The sequence below is a fragment of the Schistocerca americana genome, chromosome 3, assembly GCF_021461395.2.
Source record: "Schistocerca americana isolate TAMUIC-IGC-003095 chromosome 3, iqSchAmer2.1, whole genome shotgun sequence".
Lineage (NCBI taxonomy): Eukaryota > Metazoa > Arthropoda > Insecta > Orthoptera > Acrididae > Schistocerca > Schistocerca americana.
This window is the reverse complement of record NC_060121.1, coordinates 915,934,070-915,951,561: the sequence shown is the minus strand read 5'-3', so window position 1 is coordinate 915,951,561 and position 17,492 is coordinate 915,934,070. Positions and strand designations below refer to the sequence as shown.

Genomic DNA, 17,492 nt, shown 5'->3' with positions numbered 1-17,492 from the left:
AGGTAGCTGCGAAGAAACCATGGGTAACAGAGGAAATACTTCAGTTGATTGATAAAAGGAGGAAGTACAAACATGTTCCGGGAAAATCAGGAATATAGAAAGACAAGTCGCTGAGGAATGAAATAAATAGGAATTGCAGGGAAGCTAAGACGAAATGACTGCAGGAAAAATGTGAAGACATCGAAAAAGATATGATTGTCGGAAGGGCAGACTCAGCATACAGGAAAGTCAAAACAACCTTTGGTGACATTAAAAGCAACGGTGGTAACGTTAAGAGTGCAACGGGAATTCCACTGTTAAATGCAGAGGAGAGAGCAGATAGGTGGAAAGAATACATTGAAAGCCTCTATGAGGGTGAAGATTTGTCTGATGTGATGGAAGAAGAAACAGGAGTCGATTTAGAAGAGATAGGGGATCCAGTATTAGAATCGGAATTTAAAAGAGCTTTGGAGGACTTACGGTCAAATAAGGCAGAAGGGATTGATAATATTCCATCAGAATTTCTAAAATCACTGGGGGAAGTGGCAACAAAACGACTATTCACGTTGGTGTGTAGAATATATGAGTCTGTGAGTCTGACGATATACCATCTGACTTTCGGAAAAGCATCATCCACACAATTCCGAAGACGGCAAGAGCTGACAAGTGCGAGAATTATCGCACGATCAGCTTAACAGCTCGTGCATCGAAGCTGCTTACAAGAATAATATACAGAAGAATGGAAAAGAAAACTGACAATGCGCTAGGTGACGATCAGTTTGGCTTTAGGAAAAGTAAAGAGACGAGAGAGGCAATTCTGACGTTACGGCTAATAATGGAAGCAAGGCTAAAGAAAAATCAAGACACTTTCATAGGATTTGTCGACCTGGAAAAAGCGTTCGACAATATAAAATGGTGTAAGCTGTTCGAGATTCTGAAAAAAAGTAGGAGTAAGCCATAGGGAGAGACGGGTCATATACAATATGTACAACAACCAAGGGGGAATAATAAGAGTGGACGATCAAGAACGAAGTGCTCGTATTAAGAAGGGTGTAAGACAAGGCTGTAGCCTTTCGCCCCTACTCTTCAATCTGTACATCGAGGAAGTAATGATGGAAATAAAAGGAAGGTTCAGGAGTGGAATGAAAATACAAGGTGAAAGGATATCAATGATACGATTCGCTGATGACATTGCTATCCTGAGTGAAAGTGAAGACGAATTAAATGATCTGCTGAACGGAATGAACAGTTTAATGAGTACACAGTATGGTTTGAGAGTAAATCGGAGAAAGACGAAGGTAATGAGAAGTAGTAGAAATGAGAACAGCGAGAAACTTAACATCAGGATTGATGGTCACGAAGTCAATGAAGTTAAGGAATTCTGCTACCTAGGCAGTAAAATAACCAATGTCGGACGGAGCGAGGAGGACATCAAAAGCAGACTCGCTATGACAAAAAAGGCATTTCTGACCTAGAGAAGTCTACTAATATCAAATACCGGCCTTAATTTGAGGAAGAAATTTCTGAGGATGTACGTCTGGAGTACAGCATTGTATGGTAGTGAAACATGGACTGTGGGGAAAACCGGAACAGAAGAGAATCGAAGCATTTGAGATGTGGTGCTATAGACGAATGTTGAAAATTAGGTGGACTGATAAGGTAAGGAATGAGGAGGTTCTACGCAGAATCGGAGAGGAAGGGAATATGTGGAATACACTGATAAGGAGAAGGTGCAGGATGATAGAACATCTGCTAAGACATGAGGGAATGACTTCCATGGTACTAGAGGGAGCTGTAGATGGCAAAAACTGTAGAGGAAGATTGCAATACGTCAAGCAAATAATTGAGGACGTAGGTTGCAAGTGCTACTCTGAGATGAAGAGGTTAGCAGAGGAAAGGTATTCGTGGCGGGCCGCATCAAACCAGTCAGTAGACTGATGACAGAAAAAAAAAGTGGAGATGAGAAAACAAAGGCGACGAGCGATTGCTGGACTCTCGGTCGTGGTCTTCCATTCTGGGCTCTCGCACTGAGAGGACGTGAGCCAAGTCGTCTCCCCTCTTGGTCTCTCGTTCTGAGAGGACGTTAGCCGCGCCAGCTCATTGCTGGCGGAAACATTGTCGCTGTTAGAGAAGTTTACGGACAGCAGTCTGTTGTCCGAGTAGTGTAGGAGTGTACTTTCCGAGACGCCACACGCCGATCGCACAGCCGCGCCGTCTCCGTCGGAGACCGCCGCTACAGCAGGACAGGAATATTACGGTGAGATCGCTCCCGCTTCGGCCTGTGTTAGGAGTAACGTTAAATAGTTGGATCAATTGCAATTGCTGTTTCCACAGAGGTTTCACAGTACTTTGGAGTTTAGTGGTTTTTCGTATATGTGTTATATGAGATCGCGTTTTGGACCGATTTTAACACAGTTACTGACAATGCCAGTTAGGAGGATAATCTGTAAATTGTAAATTGTTCATTGTGTTTTATTCAGCTTTGATCTGAAGGTTATAATAAAATTATTGTGATTCAGTAGAGCCATTACTTTCAGTAGTTGATCCTGAATTCACCCTTGTGCTTTATTTTATTTTAGTGTATGTGTTTGATTTCATTGAACATCCTAAGTGTTCGTGATCGTTCATGTTTGGAAGTAAAAATAGGTGTGATTTATCGTCAACACTACCACTGCAGATTAATTAGGGGTGACAGGGCCACATTTAAATCTAGCGTTATCAATTTTTGCGTACAGTTCCACTCCTAACACACGCAAAAATCGGACAAGCAACGGGTGGGGTGTTACAATTGATTATGTTATTGTACTGTATGTTGAAGAGCAGAAATTCATAAATTTACGAGTGCTTCCGTAAGTCAATATACGTTTAAATAAATGTCCGGAAATACTTCATTTGTCAAATATTCGCCGTATTTGGCATTCAAGGGTCTATGGCTAGCAAGGTGAAATTTGTGTAATGTTATTTCATCGTAATTGCAATTTCAATAAATATTAAAAAGAATGCATCTATCTGATGCTAGAAATATTAGTTTCACAACCAGTCTGTTCAAATGGTTCTGAGCACTTTGAGACTTACCATCTGAGGTCATCAATCCCCTAGAACTTAGAACAACCTAACTAACCTAAGGACATCTCACACATCCATGCCCGAGGCAGGATTCGAACCTCCGTAGCGGTCGCGCGGTTCCAGACGGAAGCGTCCAGAGCCGCTCGGCAACCTGTCTGTCTTTAATAGATTTACGCGTAACAGTACACAGACTGACAATTTTGAGTCCAGTTATAGCGATTATTTCTTCCATCTCCATCGCTGCGATTCTCGTAGAATTCAGATATTGATGTGGATGTTCTATCACAAGCTCTACAATGAGACTGTTGAACGCTCCAAAACCGTCCCGCCGCCTAATCTGCTCTCTCATCCAACAAGAACACGTTCGTTTACTTTAGTTCTTTGCACACCAGAAGTATTGAAACTGCAGCTGAAGCCCGACGCTCTTCCATCACAACCTCTTCCTTCAGGCACAGAAATACGACAGAAAAATCTCACGCAGAGTGATCTCTCTGCACTCACAGGCACTCTTACCCTGTGTGTAAAAGCTTACGACATCTGCTCTCGCAAGACTCTCGGACACTTACAGAATGCAAAGGAACTATCAGGCAGTAACTTTTACTTTCACTTTACTTTACTTTACAAGTGGCAAGGGCCTTATCGACCATACGCCTGCTCTATGAGCCTCTTCCACTTCTGCCTGTCCAATGCGCTGTTTATCCAGTTGGTGTTGCTGTCCATCCTAGCTGTGTCCTCCTGAATGTTATCCCGCCATCTGATTCTGGGTCTCCCTCTTCTTATCGTTCCATCTATTGTTATGGTGAATGCCAATCTAGGTAGTCTATTCTCTGTCATTCTTGCTACATGGCTGCCCAATTCAACTTTCTCCTCTTGAGCACTTCGACGATGTTACAGTGTTTGTACAGCCCTCTTAATTCTTCATTTCTTCTTATTCTCCATTCCATGTTATTTTCGTCCTATACAGGTCCGAAAATTTTCCTTAGTACTTTTCTTTAGAATATTAACCGTTTTTCTTCATCTTTCTTTCTAAATATTAATGTTTCACGTCCATATAACATCACAAGTATAAGTGATCTTTTTCTTAGAATTTTGATGAAACTAAAAAATGTCTTGTTTGCTGTTGATAAACAGGCATCTATTGCTATATCAGTTCTGTTGTTATTACTAAAAAGACTTCCTAGGTACTTTAAGTGGTCAACAGTCTTGAAATTGAATCCATCTACAGTCAGACGTGCATCTTTTATGGTTTTCTTACTTACGGGCAGGTATTCTGTCTTTTCTTTATTAACATGTAATACTGTTTTCTCAGCGATTTTGTAGTAATTTTGCATCATTCAGGCAGTAACTATTAGCGAAAATTCGCCTCTAGTGTAAATAATTTTGCGAGTACTGCCTGAGAGTACCACACTGTCTGCCAGTAAAAAACTCTCATGTGTATCCGTACGTGCTCAACGTGTCAGGGCGGTTTACTTCCCGGGGGTAGGATAATCTTATGACGTAGCAACTGCAAAGCAATACATGGTGCGGTATTGACCTTCACTTACGATGAAGGAAGTACAGCCATTAAAGTAACCTCTGGCGTGCCACAGGGGAGTGTTATGGCACCATTGCTTTTCAAAAATGGTTCAAATGGCTCTGAGCACTATGGGACTCAACTGCTGAGGGCATTAGTCCCCTAGAACTTAGAACTAGTTAAACCTAACTAACCTAAGGACATCACAAACATCCATGCCCGTGGCAGGATTCGAACCTGCGACCGTAGCGGTCCTGCGGTTCCAGACTGCAGCGCCTTTAACCGCACGGCCACTTCGGCCGGCCATTGCTTTTCACAATATATATAAATGACCTAGTAGATAGTGTCGGAAGTTCCATGCGGCTTTTCGCGTATGATGCTGTAGTATACAGAGAAGTTGTAGCATTAGAAAATTGCAGCGAAATGCAGGAAGATCTGCAGCGGATAGGCACTTGGTGCAGGGAGTGGCAACTGAACCTTAACATAGGCAAATGTAATGTATTGCGAATACATAAAAAGAAGGATCCTTTATTGTATGATTATATGATAGCGGAACAAACAGTGGTAGCAGTTACTTCTGTAAAATATCTGGGAGTATGCCTACGGAACGATTTGAAGTGGAATGACCATATAAAATTAATTGTTGGTAAGGCGGGTGCCAGGTTGAGATTCATTGGGAGAGTCCTTAGAAAATGCAGTCCATCAACAAAGGAGGTGGCTTACAAAACACTCGTTCGACCTATACTTGAGTATTGCTCATCAGTGTGGGATCCGTACCAGGTCGGGTTGACGGAGGAGATAGAGAAAATCCAAAGAAGAGCGGCGCGTTTCGTCACAGGGTTATTTGGTAAGCGTGATAGCGTTACGGAGATGTTTAGCAAACTCAAGTGGCAGACTCTGCAAGAGAGGCGCTCTGCATCTCGGTGTAGCTTGCTGTCTTGGTTTCGAGAGGGTGCTTTTCTGGATGAGGTATCGAAAATATTGCTTCCCCCTACTTATACCTCCCGAGGAGATCACTAATGCAAAATTAGAGAGATTAGAGCGCTCACGGAGGCTTTCCGGCAGTCGTCCTTCCCGCGAATTATGCGCGACTGGAACGGGAAAGGGAGGTAATGACAGTGGCACGTAAAGTGCCCTCCGCCACACACCGTTGGGTGGCTTGCGGAGTATAAATGTACATGTAGATGTAGATGTACTCATGCTGGCAGCACCTGAAACCTAGGGAGGTGGACAGACGAGGCGGGATTCTGCCTCTGAGGAGGGAGCGACTCCTCCCGGAGAGGAACTGGGCTGCGGCGACGGCTGTGCAGCTGCAGCCGCGACAGAAATAGCTCCCTCCTCTCTTCTCCTCCCCTCTCCCCTCACAGCAGAGCTGAGCGGGCAGGAGAGCCTGGGGGAGGGGCCAGTCTCCTCGCGTACCGCGAAGACGATGCGCGCGCTGCCCGCTACACAGCAGGTAACAACCAGCTCTCCAGCCAGGGTCCAGCGTGCTGCCTCTGCGATCGCACCCACCCACCACAGGCTCCATACACACAACCAAATTACTGTGGCAGCAGCAGCCAGACGGCCGGAATGTCGGCGCTGAATGGTTACTGATACACTCGTGTGAATCTGGCGGTTGAGGGATACGTTATAGCAATCATCCTCTGAGTTGGAAATGTTTGGTCACTCGCGACGTTGGGACATCTCTGCGAGACGCGAACGAAGAACTAAATTAAAGTGGTGTACAGCTAGGAAGTCACTCAGGCCGTGTTCGATGTTCCGCCGACGATGGACTAAAAATGTCGCCGGCTGAACTGACGCTGGCTGACTGAAATACACAGCCGCCGATCTTTTCGTACCTGAAAGATATCTTGTGCGAGATCTGATTAGGAGTCCAACCTACCTTATCGGGCGACACTTCCGAAATCGGACCGTGTTTGGTGGAATTCAAATCTGTTTGTTTTCTTCGACAGATTCGAGCAACATCCGCTTCCGGCATCAGAAGGATTGCGAAAAACATGGTGTTGTGAAACATTATTTACTAAATAAGAGTAGGCTAAATGAATTTTTGGAGTTTTGCTTAATAAATGATTCAGTTTTCATGCAAAAAAAAATTCTACTGTTCTTTTACTTCGTGCGTCGTAATAAAAGGCATTCACCTAGAAACATGATTATTTTACACATTGTATAGAAATACCTTAATTTCGTAACGTACCATTTTGTCATTGTCACTATGAAAATTCGCCATTCATCAAACAAGCGAACTTGAGTCACTAATGTTGCATTGAAAAATATCAGCGCTTTCTTATTTATATTTATTACATTTTAGACTATATATATGCAATTTCGTAAGAAATTTAGCTGTTTATGCGTAATAGTTTCAGAATTTGAAATGGCATTTATAGTTGTCCGTGCTTATTGCTTATAGGATGTGATGTAGAAGCGTTAACACGTGAACAATACACCGTTTCTTTCTTCAGCAAGGTGTGTTCAAAGAATTAATCCGGTTATACGAATAGGTTAGAAAACAGCACATGTTTCTCCGGAAACAATAATTCCACTTATTTGAATTCGTCGTCTTTGTGATAAAAGGAACTGCAGTATAGTACTTGTTTCAAACTACAGAATTTCTGAGGCATTCGTTCCACAAACAAATAAGAATTACAGTTCGACGAAATGTGACCAAGTTGCTGGATGATTTTATCAGCCGACGTTTGGTGATCGTAGTCTTACGGCAAACATCCGCTGAATTACTTGATTGTGTCTCTCACGCCATTAGCACGCATACGCGTGATATGAGATGTACCCGAAGGGAGCTGAATAAGTCATTTAGTGGCTAAGCAGTCTGAACTAGAGGAGTTAATTTTGTTCGTAAATGAAAGTGTGAGTGTTGTTGCTTCATTGTAACTGCTTGGTGTGTACGTCTAAAGTGTGGTGTTTCTGTTGGTGATAGAGCGAGAGAGAGAGAGAGAGAGAGAGAGAGAGAGAGAGAGAGAGAGAGGGAGAGAGAGGGAGCGTGGGATATAAAAAGGATAAAACTCGGTGCTGGCACGTAAACCTCTGCTCTCTAATAGCACCAAGAGAGGCGCAGAGATAAACATCGCTGCCCGATCAACAGGAGGCCATACCCTCACTCTACGGGAAGCTGCCATTACGTTTACTTACACTCTGTAGCGCGTGGCCGACGCTCCTTCGAACCAATGTTTGCGTTTTTGTGTGCTGCTCCATTTGCCTATTGAGCAAGGGAAAAACAATTGTCTACACGTTTTGCTACGGATCCTAAACTCTCTTGTCTTAAAAAATGTTCAAATGTGTGTGAAATCTGATGGGACTTATCTGCTAAGGTCATCAGTCCCTAATCTTACACACTACTTAACCTAAAGTATCCTAATGACAAACACAAATACCCATGCCCGAGGGAGGACTCGAACCTCCGCCGGGACCAGCCGCACAGTCCATGACTGTAGCGCCTTAGACCGCTTGGCTCTTGCCTTACTTTTATGATCCTTGGGTGAAATAAATATCTGATGGCGTGGGTAGATTTGTTGCGCTTTAGATGCAAATGAAAGAAAAAGAACAAATAAAAAGAAGCGATTATAGCGTCCTCATTTTTTGATTGGTAGCGTGGGAACCACGGAATACACATCGAAAGTCGACCTTTCCAATAGCAGACTACTCCACTCACTCATTAATTTTCTACTTTCGTCTTTGGCAGTATAGAATCGAGCCCATTTATTCTAGGCTCGAGCCTCTGAGTAGTTTCTATAGCAAATTAATACCTTCATCTACTACCAATAGGTATCTTACAATAAAGTGATTTTATTTTGTTAAAGGAGTAAATTAACCTTACTCTAACAACAAATACAAGTATATTTAATGCTGTATGAATGGTGAAGTAGTGGGTCTTCCAGTACAATCTTTATGTTTTTACTGTGCGTAGGTTTTGATGATATAAGGAAGAAAGTAGCTCGTGGTCAGCATTTCCACTCATAAACGTGAGTGTCGTCATTAAGTCAAAAATACGGTAATAACCCGTCCTCGGTTTGAACCCTGACAATGACAGTTTGAACAAATAACCTATTTGGTATTAAATGGCAGAAATTTCAAAATAAGCCACCCCCTCCCTCCCATCCCACAGCTCTTTTAGGAAATAAAGTGGCGGTGAAATGTTTCATCTCCTCATTAAGGAAATTCAGGGACCTGAGGGTGCAATGAAATAGAAGTTCCTTTTTTAAATTAATTCTGTTTTATTTCAGAAATAGATCAGCCACTTCAGTGCATCCAGATGTGTTGCATCATCTCACTGGTTGAGCCAAGAGAATAGGATGGAAGATTTCCGTTCTTCCCGCCCCCCTCCCCCCCCCCCCCCCCAACCATCCACCCAGCACACTTGTTAAAAAAGCTGAGAGAAATATATTTTGAAATTTCCGTAATTTAATAAGAAATTACCGTTGTCGCAGCCAGAACCCGGGAAGGAGCTTAACATTCGGGTCGACCGATGAATTTCCGTTTATCACTTTTTGGAACAATTACATAATTAGTGAAAAGTACGAGCTTGAGATTTATAATGACAATTAAGGTCACTGGGGCAAATGTGAACTTGAGTCAGTTACACATGTAGCGTCATGTAGCACCATCGCAACATGAATACCTCTACATTATCAGTCGTTATGGTGGTGCATGAAGATTTAGACAAAACATGGCAGAAATCAAATCAGGATGGGTGAAGAACAACAATGGGTTCCAAATTTTGAAAAGTTGAATGGTATGGCGAATAGAAAATGATTTCTTTATGGGTTCTGAATCAGGTAAAACAAAATTTAATTTAACAACTGTCTCTCTTTTTGGGATATGGAAATTTTTTTAAGTATCTTAGAAGAAAATATGAAAAAATATTAAATACCTCAAGAGCTTCTCCTTTCCGCTTGTCCCTGGTTCCGTGATGCAGGACAGTCCTTTAAATAATTCGACTATAATACTTGATATGTCAGTACTCCCTTTTATTTTATAGTGAAATACTCTAACATTATTAGAATTTGGTGAGAAGTTTGTGGGGCGGCAGGTGGAATAGTGCAATAAATGTTTTGTATTTATGCTGTTTGCTGTTCTCAACACTGGCTCTCCAACTACAATATTGGCAACCAGAAAGTGATTAGCACAACGTGAAGCCTGTAATTAGAATTCCTAGTGCCCACTTCATCTGAGAAATACATTTATAGCTACAGCTTATAGCTCTGAGGAATTAGGAGATTGTCTGGGATTCATAATCAAAAACCATTCTCTCTAAAATGTTCACTATATTCTGAAAGTCACAGACCAAACACAATCCACACAATCCAACTACCAGAGCAGTTCAGAGTCTAATGTGCTGATGCAACTATAACTGTTCAAATTAAATGTTTAAGAGAATGCTCGCCATAATTTGATGATAATGTTCATCAAACGCCACGCTAATAATGGTAGAATGTCTGTCCTGCAGCGGCACGTGAAAATACGACATACGCAAACTAAAGATAGATCATTAACGTCATCCCAAAATTAACACTTCACTCGAAAACGATTTCATGGTTACGGGTATCCCGAGTAACTTATTACTGCATCCGAGGCTGTTCATATCAACGATACCGACGCGACGCGACTCCCGGCACAGGTGGTGCGCTAATCAGCGTGTGGAGAGAACTGGGGCCTTCCTTCTCTTGCGCAGCGTTCTTACATATAAAGCCGCGGTGTGGACGGCTAAGGGAACGCCTGATCAAATCTGCTCTCCCGACTAGCCGCTGGGCTAGTAATGCACCACTTTAAGTTATCGAATAAATCATTGCTTCCTTTGCTGATGGCCTATGAAGCTTTCAATTTAATTGTGCAATCAGCACACAAGTAAGTAATCATAATAAAAGTCTCACGTGGGTAAGTCAAATATTTTGGGCGAGAGAATTAATTTAATTACACTACACGCAGTAGACGAGCTCTGAACTTGCTCTTTGGAGATACGATATAGCTATAGTTTTATAGTTATTCTGTTGAAACTTCTTACATTTTTATGATTATACCGGATCTCCCTTCTACTTAAACTTAAACATCCTAACTTTATTTATTCACCTACTTAATCTATCTTGCTTCCTTAATTTCTAAGACAAAAACCAGAAAATCATGAATTTCAACTAAAATTTTAATTTGTGAGATCCAGAATACTGTTTCTACTAAATGATTATGCAAAAGGAATCTAAATATAAATTTTTAAGTTTCTAGCTCTTTTCTGTTGTGCCAGTGATTTTTACGGAAAAACATCCAAATTTCGAAAATGGTTAAAGTTATTGAACTGATATCCAACACATATTGATTTTGTATTACTCCTGACATGCTAGAAACGTTTCATGTTATTTACTTCATTTTAAAGTATTGCGCAATATTTATGACGTCAGAGCTAGTTAGAGCGGACTAGGCTGGCACACAATGGAAAGGACTGATGTGAATTTTATAAGGCGTGAGTAGGCTGCTTCCCTACAAGTTGTCTATAAGAGGCAGTCAAATGAAAACAAGAAAGACTGAAAAAAAAAGTAAACTGTTTATTACTTCAAAAATAATCGCCATAACTGTTAATAAAACATTTATCTTACAGTGAGACAAAACGGTCAATTGCTTCATGGAAAAATGCTTTCGGTTGCGTACAGACTCAGGTGTGCGCCTCTTCGTCCGAACCAAATCGACTGCCGCGAATGCCTTTCTTCCTGACTCTAAAAATACGGAAAAGCGCGTGGGGAGATATCGGAAGTGCGTGGAGGTTGGTGTAAGGGCGTCCAACCGAAACTTCTGCAGCATAGTCGAATCAATTTTGCCAAAATGCGGGCCAAGGTTGTTTCGATTACGCTGCTGAAGCTTCGCTTGGAACCCTTACTCATCCTCCAAGCACTTCCGATATCTCCCCATGCGATATCCGTATTTTTGGAGTCCGGAAGAAAGGCGTTCGTCGCAGTCAATTTGGTTCGGACGACGGTGAGCACGCCTGGGTACAATCCTAGTTCTGTAGGGAACGGCAAACATTTGTCCACGACTCGTTGCACGATAAATGTATTACCAGTTATGCCGATTACTTTGTAAATAAAGAACAGTTTACTTACTTTTGTTCTACCTGTCTCGTTTTCATTTGACTGCGCCTCAAAGGTGTAATTGCAACAAGGGTGGTTTTAGTTGTATGTGACAAGGTAACAGCTTATTCAAGCACGTCACATTATTCATAGATTACTTAAATTTTTCTTTTTGTCCTTCACCGTTAACTCTAACTGACTTTAAAATTTTTTCTTATCTGTGGACCAATAAAAACCCTGCTCCCACTTTTTAGAAACAGAATGGGAAAATAAATCTTCGCCTCTCAAACTGGATGGTTTCTATCTCCAGTTAAGACTTCATTGTTCGCCGAAATCTTCTCTGGAGTTTCAGAATTATGAAGTTCTTTTTCAGAGCGTGCAAAGTGTCTATTATTATACACAACTCCGAGTTTTTCTTTGTTCAGTCTCTCTTTGTTTGTAGGAGAATCTGCATGAAACACGTCATTAGTTCGATTGGAGGACTGCATCTAAATCATCAACAGCCCAAACGGCATACAACGTCCTATTCGATCTACCCACTCCTTGAGATTGGACGAACATGTAGTAAAGAAGTACAGCAGACGTGTGGAGCCTAGATTCCTGTCTTGTTCCTCCGTCTCACAGAATGCGAGAAACAGACCTTTTTTTGCAGAAGGTGTAAATTAAATCTTCTTCCGGAAATGTAAAGGAATTATCTGGATTATTTTTACATTAACGAGATAGTGTTTTACACGAGTGTTAATAGCAGGTTGCTAGCTGGAAGTTCATTAGAACACAATACTCTCACGAAAGCACTTCGAGAAGCGACAAAACACAGTACCACTTCACAGCAGTTCTTATAAGAACGGCAGACAGTTCTATGGCCACAACGCTAATGATCAGTGATGAACATGTGCAGCCCATGTACCCTACGACAGGATGGCGTGAAGCTGTGAGAATTACGACAAAGTCATAAAATGGTGCCAACTGCGTATATTCGAACCTGACACTTAGCGAAAAAGTATAATAGTAAATAACGGCTACGATTTGAAGTTTAAAGTCACTTTTGTATTCAGTGTCACCAAATTAACTTTCAAGACCTTTTTTTGAGTAACGTAAATTAAGCTATCGAATCCGTATTGGGAAATGTTACAGGGAAACACCAGTAGTAAAGAAAATGAATTATCTCGTAGTTCCGCGAAAACGCGCGTGACGCATACAGATACGGGCCTCGCCGTGGCGACGCACTGGCAGTGCCAAATGTTTTCACGTCCATTGTTCTCCCGCCACCACGACTACTTCTGCAGAAGTAACTCCCGAAGTCATCCAGCTGGCGGCAGCTGAAGGCTACAGCGCCTCTAGTCTAGACCAACAGCACAGCGTAAGAAGGCGCCAAAGGAGGAAGTATCATATACACTATGTGATCAAAAGTATCCGGACACCTGGCTGAAAATGAGTTACAAGTTCGTGCCGCCCTCCATCGATATTGCTCGAATTCAGTATGGTGTTGTCACACCCTTATCCTTGATGACAGCTTCCACTCTCGCAGGCATACGATGAATCTGGTGCTGGAAGGCGGATGGCGGCCCATTCTTCACGGAGTGCTGCACTGAGGAGAAGTATCGATGTCGGCCGGTGAGGCCTGGCACTAAGTCAGTGTTCCAAAACATCCCAAACGTGTTCTATAGGATTCACGTCAGGACTCTGTACAGGCCGGTCCATTACAGGCATGTTACTGTCGTGTAAACACTCCGCCACAGGCCGTGCATTATGAACAGGTGCTCGTTCGTATTGAAAGATGCAGTTGCCATCCCTGAATTGCTCTTCAACAGTGGGAAGCAACAAGGTGCTTAAAACATCAATGTAGGTCTGTGCTGTGATAGTGTCACGCAAAACAACAAGGGGTGCAAGCCCCCTCCATGAAAAACACGACCACACCCTAAAACCACCGCCACCGAATTTTACTGTTAGCGCTACACACGCTGGTAGATGACGTTCACGGGCATTTGCCATACCCACACCCTGCCATCCGATCGCCATATTGTGTATCTTGATTCGTTACGCAATGTTTTTCCACTGTTCAGTCGTCCAGTGTTTACGCTCCTTACACCAAGCGAGGCATCGTTTGACATTTACCAGCGTGATGTGTGGCTTATGAACAGCCGCTCGACCATGAAATTCAAGTTTTCTCACATCCCGCCAAACTGCCATAGTACTTGCAGCGGAACCTGATGCAGTTTGGAATTCATGTGTGATGATATGGATTAATTTCTGTCTATTACACACGGTCTCTGTTAATCAACAGACGAGGTCGGCCTGTACGCTTTTGTGCTGTATGTTTTTCCACTTCACTATCACATCGGAAACAGTGAACCTAGGGATATTTAGAAGTGTGGAAATCTCGCGTGCAGACGTATGACACAAGTGACACCCAGTCACCTGATCACATTTGAAGTCCGTGAGTTCCACGGAGCGCCCCATTCTGCTCTCTCACAATGTCTAATGTCTAATGAGGTCGCTAATATGGAGTACCTGGCAGTAGGTGGCAGTACAATGCATCTAATATGAAAAACGTATAGCGTAGGTGGTCCTCAACAAACGTCAACTGCAGTTTGTTATAACAGGCTCTTTTGTCTCTTATCTGTTACTCTTTGTGTGATTACAAAGTACTAGCCGACTTCATGGACATCTATACCTATATTCTGCAAACCATGTTATGGTGTGTGACAGAGGGTACTTTGTACACCACTGTAACTCCTCTCCCCTCTTCCTCCCTTTCCTGCGTCAGTCGCTAATGGTGCGCAGGAGGAACGATAGTTGGTAAGCTTTTGCCCTCTCTGTGTAATTTTGCCTTCATGGTCTTTGCTCGAGATATACGTAGAAAGAAGTAAATAATTAGCTGACTCTTTTAGCAACATAGGCTCTCGGAATTTTAACAGTGAAGACTTTGTGATGCACAATGCCTCTCTAATAGCGTCTGGAGATGGACGAGCATCTCAGTGACGCTTTTGTCCATACTAAACGAATCTGTGACGAAACTCAATGCTCCTCTTTGGAACTTCTCTATTTACTTTACTAATCCTATCTGGTAAGGGTTCCAGACTGACGAACAATACTCGAGTATCGATGGAACAAGTTTCGTAATCTACCTCTGTCGTGAGTGAACTACACTTTCTGACACTTTTCCCAATGAATTTCAGTCTGGCATCCACCTTTTCTACGATTACTTTTAAGTGGTCGTTCAAATTTAAATCGCTCTGCACACATATTCGCAGACAATTCTTGAACATTTCTCGTGAACAACTTTGGTTTTTCTTAGTACTTTAAAATGAACATAATCAGTCTAGACCGATACGGTTTCGATCAGTTACTGACCATCTTCAGACCTCATACCACGTTGGTAGGATTGTTTTCTTGATTTATATCAATTTTTCTGATTGGAAGTCAATTGTACTATTTATACTAGAAAAACATTTTATCTACTTCATCAATAAATTGAGATATGTAGGAATAATCGTAGGCGGAGGCGGTGAATGGAGCAGGCGTTACGGACTCCACGAACGTCAATTGTTTCGCATGAGATCTGAAGATGATCAGTAACTGACCGAAACCGGTAACCACACAAATAAAGGTTTCTTGCGGTCTAGACTGTTTACATCATATTAAAAAATTCGTCGAAACAAGGCCCCGTGAGTAGACAACATTCCATTAGAACAACTGACGGCCTTGGGAGAGCCATTCCTGACAAAACTCTACCATCTGGTGAGCAAGATGTATGAGACAGGCGAAATACCCTCAGACTTCAAGAAGAATATAATAATTCCAATCCCAAAGAAAGCAGGTGCTGACAGATGTGAAAATTACCGAACTATCAGTTTAATAAGTCACGGTTCCAATATACTAACCCGAATCCTTTACAGACCAACGGAAAAACTGGTAGAAGCGAACCTCGGGGAAGATCAGTTTGGATTCAGTAGAAATATTGGAACACGTGAGGTAATACTGATCCTACGACTTATCTTAGAAGCAAGATTAAGGAAAGGCAAACATACGTTTCTAGCAATTGTAGACTTAGAGAAAGCTTTTGACAATGTTGACTGGAATACTCTCTTTCACACTCTGAAGGTGGCAGGGGTAAAATACAGGGAGCGAAAGGCTATTTACAATTTGTACAGAAACCAGATGGCAGTTATAAGAGTCGAGGGGGCATGAAAGGGAAGCAGTGGTTGGGAAGGGAGTGAGACAGGGTTGTAGCCTATCCCCGATGTTATTCAATCTGTATATTGAGCAAGCAATAAAGGAAAAAAAAGAAAAATTCGGAGTAGGTATTAAAGTCCATGGAGAAGAAATAAAAACTTTGAGGTTCGCCGATGACACTGCAATTCTGTCAGAGACAGCAAAGGACTTAGCAGTTGAACGGAATGGGTAGTGTCTTGAAAGGAGGATATAAGATGAACATCAACAAAAGCAAAACGAAGATAATGTAATGTAGTCGAATTAAGTCGGCTGATGCTGAGGGAATTAGATTAGGAAATGAGACACTTAAAGTAGTAAAGGAGTTTTGCTATTTGGGAAGCAAAATAACTGATGATGGTCGAAGTAGACTGGCAATGGCAAGGAAAGCGTTTCTGAAGAAGAGAAATTTGTTAACATCGAGTATAGATTTAAGTATCAGGAAGTCGTTTCTGAAAGTATTTGTATGGAGTGTGGCCATGTATGGAAGTGAAACATGGACGATAACTAGTTTGGACAAGAAGAGAATAGAAGCTTTCGAAATGTGGTGCTACAGAAGAATGCTGAAGATTAGATGGGTAGATCATATAACTAATGAGGAGGTATTGAATAGGATTGGGGAGAAGAGAAGTTTGTGGCACAACTTGACTAGAAAAAATGATCGGTTGGTAGGACGTGTTCTGATCAAGGGATCACCAATTTAGTATCGGAGGGCAGCGTGGAGGGTAAAAATCGTAGAGGGAGACCAAGAGATGAATACACTAAACAGATTCAGAAGGATGTAGGTTGCAGTAGGTACTGCGAGATGAAGAAGCTTCCACAGGATACAGTAACATGGAGAGCTCCATCAAACCAGTCTTAGGACTGAAGACCACAACAACAACAAAAAATTCGCAGATATTTAACGGATGTGACTAATTCCAGCGAGTGATTGGCAATAGTGTAAATATACGGTATCGGGTCCTGTCATTTCCTTACGTTGAGAGCCAAATGACAATCTCTGCACCAAGTGTACATGCCCTGCAGGTCTTCCTCCATTTCGTTACTATTTTCTAGCATTGCGACTTCTCTACACACAAGACCTACTTCCAGGAAGTGCCTCATGAAATTTCGGACGTTATCCACTGGGTCAGTCTCGTTGCAACCCTTGTTCACAGTACGAGCAGCTCTTAGCGGCTCGCCATCTCACAACTGTTCATGACGTCGCCTTTCCGGCTTAGATCTTTTTCAATATGTGACTTGTAAGTACTGCATCTTTTCCAGTCAGTACAAATTTTAATTTTATTAATGTACTATCTACCTAATATGTTTTAGAACAGTCTATTACTGAAGATGACTCTCATAGTAGCGTCGAAACCAGGTCAATTTTGACTTAATATTTGTGATCGAGGGCTTATTTGTTCCTACATAATTCTGACACGGTCACTGAACCTTAGCAGCTATGTTCAAAGGTTTATATATATATATATATATATATATATATATATATATATATATATATATATATCGAACAATAATGCTCCTGTAACACTTCTTTGGGGTGGTCCCGGAGTTGCTTTAGCGATTGAAGATTTCTCTTTTGCGTTTGAAGATTTCTCTCCGTTAAGAATGGCATACTATGTTCCACTTCCAAGGGACTCTTTAGTGCAACCACA

At 42.0% G+C, this 17,492-nt stretch overlaps 1 protein-coding gene across 1 annotated transcript in view; it reads left to right on the top strand.

Moving 5' to 3' along the window:
• The first annotated feature begins 5,937 nt into the window (after positions 1-5,937).
• Positions 5,938-17,492, top strand: part of LOC124605690 (serine/threonine-protein kinase meng-po) — a 373,132-nt gene continuing 361,577 nt past the window's right edge. Inside the window, exon 1 of the mRNA XM_047137545.1 lies at positions 5,938-6,014. The gene's annotated coding sequence lies outside the window, so the exon portion shown is untranslated. The remainder of the gene's footprint in view (positions 6,015-17,492) is intronic.